Below are 10,238 nucleotides of genomic sequence, written 5' to 3' on the forward strand. Positions count from 1 at the left end.
CAGGAACCATCTTCTTCTGCCAACACATTGGCAGCTAGAAGAACATGCTATGCTGCTAAATGACTAAAATGCTATGAATGCTATGAAACATCTTAGGAAGACTTTTTTTTATTGCAATGTATAAAGCAATATTAATAATTCAGGAGAACTATCAAAGGGGATTTTTGTGGCTTCTTTAAATTCTCAAATCTGATCAAATAATATAGTGGCAAACAAAAAAACAAACAAAAGAGAATTTGAATTATCCATGCAGAGCTGTTTTATGCATTATAACTTGAAAATGGCTATGTTTAATCAGACCCATACCGTACAGGTATACACAGTACCCTATTCAAGACCCAAACTAATCAAGTCCACCTTTTGTCTCTAATTTAACTCACTAACCGTGACATTTAACACAGTCATAAATCAACCTTTCAAGAGTCAAACCCTCTTCATCTATTTGAGCAAGATGGTGTAATTGTGGTTAAATATTTTTCAAGTGTGCGCAGTTACACATGTGTATATAACCGCAGAGATCATAAATACACTACATTTTAAAAACCTTTTGTGTGTTTGTGTAGTGAGCAAGAAGTGGGTTTCTCCTTCCTCTGCTTTTGGACTTTATTTATTTCACTCACGAGAACAGAGCAGTATTAATTTCACACTCTGGCACACAACTCCCCCGTAGGAGCAGATTATATATTTGTCACATTAAGACCATCCCAGATGCAGAACAGTGGACAATTACACCTTAGCCTGATAACGAATGAATGCATGTCAATGGAAAAGGTCATTTCCTAATACTATTCAATCACTCTAATGAATTCTGCGTCTTTTCTCTGTGTGAATGGCTCAAGGAATATTCATGAAAACAGATTCATTACACTGATCTCGGTGGCTCCAACACAGTAATGCACAAGACTACAGGGATCATCGTGAAATCAGCACAGCCTGATGTCAGACCCGTTGGAGAAGTGAGCAAATTTGATAAGGACCTGTGGTGCACCTGCAGCGAGCCGTGTGATTATTATCCGGTCTGCATGAAAGAAGGAAACATAATGGCCAGATGAGAGGAGAGACACAGAAGAGGTGCTGTTGTGTGTAATTCAATTTATGGACAGCATAATCTCAATTTTGGTCTGTTTGGAAGAATACGGATCTCATATTCCAGTCATGAATGAATAAGGAGGATTATCTACCTCTCGTTTTTATGGAAATTACTTGAGCTCCAGCCAATGCATAAATTCAGCTGTGCCGACAGCCCAACGTTTTGTTGTGCTGTTAGGCATTGAAGTAACACAGGTGGTTGGTGTAGCCAGGATCTCCAGTCATTGCTGCTGCCTTGTTCATCTATTTTTGATTTGACCAAGTCAGCACTGACCTGAACCCCAATGCAAGGCTACATTGAACTGTACCTCTGTTAAACAGAGTTTTACGTCGACGCACCGTTGCGACACATGGGCCACAGGTTAAAACAAGCATGTCCACTTCGTTTCGAGTTCCTGCTGCTTTGAGGAACCTTGTAGACAGCCTTCGAAGATTGTGAATCCATATGTGTTGGCTTTGTTTATTTTTGGAGAGGGTAATTACGGTCATCATTCATTTGGTAGCGTGACGGTGGTTCAAGCACTCTTGGGTCCATTCTAATTATCAATACTGCAGGGGTTCTCCCGTTCTTGGGTATTCTTTTATTTCGCCCCACTGCTGTTGTTCCTGTGTGTTGTGACAACCCATTGCCCTCACAGCAGCTATGAATTGACTTTTTTTTGTTTGTTACTGTTTTGATTCCGTGACTGGAATTCCAATAACTGGAAGGCCACACTGGATCCAGACTCTCTGTTTTCACGGCTAATATTACAATGCCCCAAAAAATCTAAGTACCTGAGTAAGAAAAACATGCAACATAGGCTACCGACGTTTTGTCTGTGATACAGAATTAACTATCAACGATTACATTTACATTTAGTCATTTAGCAGACGCTCTTATCCAGAGCGACTTACAGTAAGTACAGGGACATTCCCCCGAGGCAAGTAGGGTGAAGTGCCTTGCCCAAGGACACAACGTCATTTGGCACGGCTGGGAATCGAACTGGCAACCTTCAGATTACTAGCCCGACTCCCTCACCACTCAGCCATCTGACTCCCATGATTACATTTGGATAACAGGTTTTGAATGTAGTACAATGATTAAGTTGCTTAAATTCATATTAAATTTTCTCTGGTTAAATGTCTAGCTGTATTGTGTGTGTGTGTGTGTGTGTGTGTGTGTGTGTGTGCGCCTATGGTGTACAGTACTATAGATATTGTATACAAGGTCAAAGGATCAACTGAGGTTAGGATGTCATGAATCACATTTTTTCAGCTGACAAGGTTAGACTATGCTGCCCGGTTCAGGGGTGCAGCCCCATGGGAAAAAAACAAAGCACTTACGGAGAAAACACAAGGTCAACTAAGACCTCTGCTGAGCACTTACTAGGGGAAAGCACTTCACAGTGGAGTGTTAGTACTCAGGAGAAAGGCATGCTCACTCAATACAGTTGAACACATAGCATCCGTGTTTGATAATGGAACTGCGCTTTTTCTGTGACGCAGAGGCTGTTTACAGTTTATTCACTCTCAACCCTGTCCACTTACATCTCACAAACTCAGATAGAGATAAGAATGAAAACACATCCCACAATCAAGACAGATTCATGTCCAGATCTCTCTAAACTACCTGTCAGAAGAGTGATCCTGGTGTTCCCAGTGGTTTCATCGGAGTAAATCCCATCCCATCTTGAGATCCCCCCTGCCTCCAACCAGGGACTTTTTGACATACAACCTCCATCTGACTCTAGGAGGATGGAAAAGGAACTCATGTTGTTAAAGTAATGGACTAAATCCAGGCTGTCAGCCCTGTGAAGAGGAGGGGGGGCATGTTACTTATTACCAGGGGTCCAGCCTGTCTGGCAGACCTGCCAGGCGCCAGAGTATCTGCCCCACCTTTCCTTCCTCCCTCCCTCCGTCTCTCCACTCACCACTGGCCAGGTCTCTCCCCTTTCTCTCGTGACAATTTATTTCCTACTCCTGTCTCCTACTCTTGCAGCTGCCACTGCTCAGCCAAAGAGGTATGCTTAATTAAAATGAATGATGAATGGTCCCCAGTCACTTGTCAAAAGCATAAGACGCAGCACGCTCAAAAAAGAGAAAAGAAGATGGATTCCCATCGGGGAGACTGATGAGGCTACTTAAATGTGCTGTCTATTTCTAACTAATACTGTGGATTGAACAGACAGAGAGAGAGACAGAGACAGAGACAGAGAGAGAGAGAGAGAGAGAGAGAGAGAGAGAGAGAGAGAGAGAGAGAGAGAGAGAGAGAGAGAGAGAGAGAGAGAGAGAGAGAGAGAGAGAGAGAGAGAGAGAGAGAGAGAGAGAGAGAGAGAGAGAGAGAGAGAGAGAGAGAGAGAGAGAGAGAGAGAGAGAGAGAGAGAGAGAGAGAGAGAGAGAGAGAAAGAAAGAAATAAAGAAATAAAGAGTAAAATTGTGTGTGTTTCACAGTTCTGAAAGGTTTTTTGCTTTCACTTACCAGTCATAGTGTGCTGTGGTGGCTCACACTGACTCAGACCATTTCCTGGTCCTACAGTACATACCACTCAGTGCTTTTGCAGTATTCAGCATGTATTGCTCAATGATGTAACATTGGACATCACTTATGTTCTCTAAGGAAGCTGATGGGTAAGTTGAGTGTGCCAGGCCTTTTTAGACAATATCTGTCTGGTTTCACCTTAGACTGAGCATGTATCTCTTCCTTCTGCTAGTCCTCTCTCCCTTACATGATGCCAACCGTAGCTTCTACACTTTAAATGAACTAAGACATTCTCTTAGAGAGCGTCTTGACCGATTCCTCTGAATCCAGAATCACTAGAAGAGGGCCCCAGGGGAAGACAAGAAGAGAGAAAAGTACAAAAGTGACTACTCAGTGTTTTCAAGGCTGTGAAAACAACCATTGAAACATGATGAGACTGATAATTACAATGGTTGCTATGATACTGTGGTCTTGATGCTCTTGATCCATAATGTCTTGCATGGGTACATAATGGCATGTGGCGTGGTGAATATGTCATTTAAATGGTATTGTGTCTTGTCATTTTCAAAAACATTAGACTTGCATGGTTAGGATTACGGTTAATCTTACAAAAAGTAGTAGGCCAAAATGTTTCTTTATCTTGAAATTCAAAATCTTATTTAACTTTGCCACTGCATCAATAATCTCAAAGGTTACTTTTGCGGCTACACCGCCTACAATATTCTTATGTGTCTGCATCAGAATGGCATATGTTAACCCTCATCACATGATACATTTGTCCATCTCGTGATTGATGAAAAAGGATATGCAGACACACAAACAAACATGGACACACACAAGGACATGGGCATTCCCAGTAAGTTTCATGTACCTCCTTGACGAATTTGATGACTCGCCTATGGCTTGACTGACCATTATCCTATTAAAAGAGACAGCTGTGTCATTCATCTTGCTGTCTTTGTACTTACAACAAGCCAACGTTGACAGCATCACCTTGTCTCCTCACCATACATATTGACTGACTATACACTGAACTCCTCAATGTGACTTTATTGATTGACCTTCAGTTGTGTACTGTAATGCATACAGTATGAAGTTGAGGTGATTTAAATCCCGCCCCCAAAAAGAAACACAACAAAGTAACCTGTGTCTACACAAAGCAAGTCCCTCAATCACAGCTGTCTTCCAGTGAGGACCCCCCCCCACCCCCCACCCCCATTTCCCATGCCTCCCAGCTCATGACACTTTAGATTATAAGAGCCCAGCATGTGTCGTATCTCTATCAGCTGGTGATATATAATGGGACTTTATTCTTCTTCCTCCAAGCGAATTGTCTCATTCCTCACTTCACAGATTCTAGCTGGGTACACACATACACCGCCACTCACACACATTTCCCTCTGTGATGGAAATGAATGGCCGGATCCGGAAGAGAGTATAGGTCTGAGAGATTTACTCCCCAGCTTCCTCACATAACTCTCCGTTGCTGCTGCCTCCCCTGGCTCCATGCTGATGAGAGAGAGAGAAAGGCCCTTTTCACTGATACTCTTCAACATGCAAGCTTTATAGCCTGAACAAAACACACACACGCTTTTGGGGCCTCACCTAACCACACGCCATCTGTTTCAGTAAATATTCTGCAAGGTAAACTAACATGAGCTGTGTCTAGAATTTGTTTTCATGTATGTGGTGAATTATGGTTTGTGAAAAGCCTCGAAAGAAAATAAATTCGAATGACCACCAAAACCCTATCTGAACCAAAGCAAAAACAAAGTGTTTTGTGATGTAAGATGTACAGATCAATATAGATAGAGTTCTAACAAGTGTCATAGCTGTGTACTAGATTAAGATTTGTAGGCTTTGCAATCTATTGTGATTTGGATATTAGCAATTGTTTGGGGGATTTTGAATGAGCTGCAAGACCCACTGTGGACATGGCTGCAAGCCCTAATGACACACAACTATGCATTAAACAAAAATTAAGAAATACAATTCACCAAAGCATTGAGAGAGGAAACCCCTTTTCTATAGCTTTTCTAAGTAACGCTTGCCTGACAGGAATGATATTGTGTTGCCAGTTCCTGGTGCAACTGATAGCCGCCTCAGACAGACATCTCTGCTGTCCTGCTGTCCTCCTTGCTGACAGGGAGGTTATTTAGGATGCACCACTGGAGTCTGACGGCTGTCTGCTCCCTGGCATCTCCTGCTCTCCCACTGATGGTTCACGTACGGCCTGGGAATGTGTCTCCCATCTGTCTGTCTTGGAAAACCAAGGTACGTATCTGAGCATTAGTGGAGAGAGCCAACAACAGCTGGATAGCGATATAAAGGGTGTAAGGACATGAGGAAAATAATATCACAATAATATCCGTGACAAATAGTGAAACGAAGCTCAGATACTATTGGAGTTATTTGTCCAAGATGTTACTGGTTTAGTAAAAGAAGATCCTGGAGGCATTTCTGCCATGTACCAGGCCAAACCTGATGGATGAGGCCAGACCTGATGCCAAACTGGACAGTGCAATACAGAAAACTACATATATGGGTATTCAGTTCACGCAGACATCTTTTTTCCCCAAAATATTTTAGACTTTTTAGTTTTGAACTTGATTGACTATACATATGTTTATAAATATGTATGCATAAGGATCTTGTAGGTTCTTTCACAACAAAGATAACAGACATACATCACAACCTGACCTGTAAACAATGTTGTCATGTGATCTTTGTAGAGCTGGTCTCAGTAGGCCTATCCTCTGGTCCTGCTATTCAGTTGGCATTTTAAGGCTTTGATTGCTTTGTCACCCATCGTTCTTTCACACATACATATGATGTACCGTCTGACTGGAATATCCATACAGCACAAAATAAATGCACAACCCTATGGAAATGTTTTGCCAGTGTAGTGGTGTATGCTGTGTTTACAAGGACAGTTTTTTACGTCTCACACGATAGCTCTTCATCAACACAGATTTTCCCAGGTGTTTTATTACATTGAGAAGAAGTTAATAACCAGTGAAGAGGATGAACAGAGAATACACATTATGTAAATGAAGTGGAAAGGAATTGTTGTTTGAGATTGTGCCTGATCACCAACAAACAAATATCCAATAAGAAGTGATGGATCCAATGATAATGTCTTGACACTTTTGTCCCATACCTTTCCATTTACCAAAAGTATAGTTTGCTCCAAAAGCTACTGTGACATTACTTCAAAATAGTTTTGGTTGCCTTGTCAGAATGTGATAAGGATAAGGTGAGGAGAAGAGAAGACGAGACATTTTGGTTCTCACTTTATGAAACAAAATGCTGCCTCAAGATTAATCCTGTCAAAGCTCTTCAACTGAGCTTTCGAATTTTTCATACAATAAACTTGCCAAGCCATGAAGCTTTTAGATTTGTTGACAGTACTGTAGATTTGTTGCTGGTAGCTGAGATGATGTGACTTTGCGCTGTGGCTGGTAAATACAGACTCTAATCACCAAAATACATTAGACCTATGCACTTCTGATTCTTGATGTTTTGCTGTTTCACATTTCATCATGCACTATTTGAACATCACTTTGGATAAAAGCATCTGCTAAATGAATGAAATGTAAATTACAACTTGTCTGTTAATAATTGTAAAAGTTAAAACATGCTGCATATTCCCGCTTGGAAAACAGGATCTATGCTAATGTACAGAACAGCTGAAGAAATCTTGTTGTCCTAACTGAGCACATGAATCTAGCTATGTTTTCAAGCCCAAAAGATTGTTTTGCCTACAGTATCTTACAGTAACACTGTTATCAACAAAGCTACAAAGGCCTTAGTCTTGCAAAATTAAGCTCTTACAAATCTTATATCCATTCGTGCTCATGAAGCTTGGATAGTCTTTAAAGGAAGATATTTGTGGTGCTTTCAGTGCCTCATCAGCCTAAAAAGCTCAATAATCCTTGTTGTTTATCCAGAGACTGCTGTTGGCAGAACTTCCTATGGTGCTGTGGGGCGAGTCAAGGGCTGGGACGGTTGAGGCTGATATGTTTTCCTATTGGTGTAAATTACGCAATTATGCTAATACAACTCCTTCTGGAACAACACATTGGCTCATCATGGGGGTACACCGGGGTGTTGTTTTGTAGGCTTTGCTACAAATCTATCAGAAGTGAGAATTCCACTTTAGTTTGTTCACTCATCACATAGTCCTCTCCCTGCCAAGCCATTCATCTAAGACTATCTACATTACCATTTATTTAGTTTTTAGTTTTTAAAAAGGGTGGGCACAACTCTTTTCTCAAACTTTTGGGGGGGATCCATTTTGTGGAGAATTATCATGGTGAATTACATAATCAAGGTTATTACCATGATAGACAGGATCCGACTAGTCTTCTATGTGTGTAATTTTGACACGGGAGGGTAACATAGAATTGAAATGTTTAGCTGTTTTAAATATTCAACCCAATACTCAGCCTCTGAAATACAAATGTAGATCAGCTACAAATCACCAGATCCTTTTAGCAGCTTTGACTTCCATTGCATCTCAGAATCCCATTCCCTATACTTTGTCAGTCCATTTCATCAGCATTCCTCTAAGCACAGTGGCATTCAACGGACATTACTTTTCAGTGCAATCACGATATATTTAGAGGTTCTGCAGAGACTCAGGGGGCTTTCCTGGCCAGCAGGAAAATAGGCTAAGGGACAGCGTAGCATTATTCGAGTGAAGGTCAGCTTGTTAACCAAAGTAATTGGATTCTTTTGGTTCTCTGTGGGCCCTAGCCTTCTGCGTACTAAGTGCCAGCCTTAAGCTATATTTTGTCTCTCACTTTTGAGTATTCTTTCTCACTCCCTTCTCTGATTTAGTTATTGATCCCATCTGCCATTTGAACTAATGAAAACAGTCATCACTATGATATATTAGCACAGAACATCCAGGAAAATATTGTATTATATTTGACAAGATCCCAATTGTTGAAAAAGGATCATCCTGATCTTTCAGATCAAGAGATTACAGTCTGACAGTTTGAGTTTCAATACAGTGATTTATTTGGTTATTTTGCGAGAATTAACAGATAATACATTCTGACTTGCACCATGACGAGGTGAGGTAAAAAATAATCTAACGCTGCAACTTTGTCAGTATGAAGAGGTGAAGTTACTGGCAAGCAGATTTAATCTGTTACAGCCAGCAGTAAGAGTGATGGAATGGACTGAAAGGAAATATCAATAATTCATTGTGATGAAATGTGAAAAGTTACAGCCATGGTCTGAGAGAGAGAGGAATTAAATTTTGCTTTGGGCTGTTTTGGGAAACAAACAAAAAAAACTATTTATCAACACACAACAGTACAGCAGCACTAAATCCTGTTTAGGGTACACAATTTGAGGAAAGATAGTTGTCTTTCCCATTTAGAAAAGTAACCACCAACATTAATTTTTGTTGTTCATGTTTTTTTCTTGATGAAAATATACTAATGCTGCATTACAATCAAAATATTCAAGCAAGTCAAACAGCAGGTAGGACATATAATTATGTTCTAATGTGAATGTGAAGGCACTAGTTTTTATGTATCTTCACTGACCATAATAAGGTAATTATACATTGAAGTAGATGTCACAGTTTTAACATGAGAAAAGGTTCAAAGGCTCGAGTTGTAGAGAGTAAAATTGCTAATGCATGAGATATCCAGATATAGTACAATGATCAAGGGTTGTCTCAAAAGGTAAACAGAAATCTGATCCTCACAAGACAGCCCAGGCCATTGATGGTGTCCAAAGCAAGTCATAAGGCATTCAAGTGTATCACTTGATCTAAAATAAGTATGAAAGTATGTATAATGCGTTAAATGTTGGCAACAGACGTTAAAAGGGTCGGTAAGCCAGTATCCAGACGTACATTCTACAGCACACTGAACTCTGCAGATCATGCAACGTGCTGTCTATCTCTGGGGGGGATCTAATTAGAAATGCTGATTTAGTGTTACCTTAGCATTAGGATTCTCCAACTATTAATTAATTATACCAGTTCATCTACATGTGCAGGAATACCATACAGTTGTAATGTGAGAAAAAAGCTTTCTCTGACCTCAAGGTCTATTTGGAAAAGTGTGTAACATCCACCCATCCATCCAGATGAACTATAATGTTTTCATGGCTGATGAATTAATGAAGAGTAATGAGCAAAAGTTGTCCCTTTCTCAGCTGGTGTCTGATGAACCGAGAAAAAAGGTTGGTTTCCTACTGTGTGAGTAACATGGAGTATATAACTGACTGAAAATAAACGCTTCCCCGCTGTATGCTGAACATCACTTTATCTGCCTCAGAAGACAAGCAAAACTGAAATCTAGACATATGACATGAAATCCCTTTTGGCTGTGTGGGCTGGTAAGTCATACAAAATGAATGTTGAGTACAGTATTGTGTCACTACAGAATGCACAAATGTTAATGTTTCTAATTCACTTTAATATTTCCGTGCGAGAAAACTAATTGTCATTGCTTTAAGTGTCATTGTCATAGACTGTTCTGACAAGAGCTCAAACACTTTGTGCTGTGTTGTCTGGGCAAGTTATTCTACAATCTGCACTGTTGAATTTTCCAGAGCAAGTATGAACGTGGGGGGGGGGGGGGGGGGGGGATACTTGCTGTGAGGCATAAAAACAGCTTTGAAGAGTGAGATGAAAGTTACCGGAACCAAATATAGAGAAAGTTGT

Source organism: Osmerus mordax, chromosome 2 (genome assembly GCF_038355195.1).
Source record: "Osmerus mordax isolate fOsmMor3 chromosome 2, fOsmMor3.pri, whole genome shotgun sequence".
Classification (NCBI taxonomy): Eukaryota; Metazoa; Chordata; class Actinopteri; order Osmeriformes; family Osmeridae; genus Osmerus; species Osmerus mordax.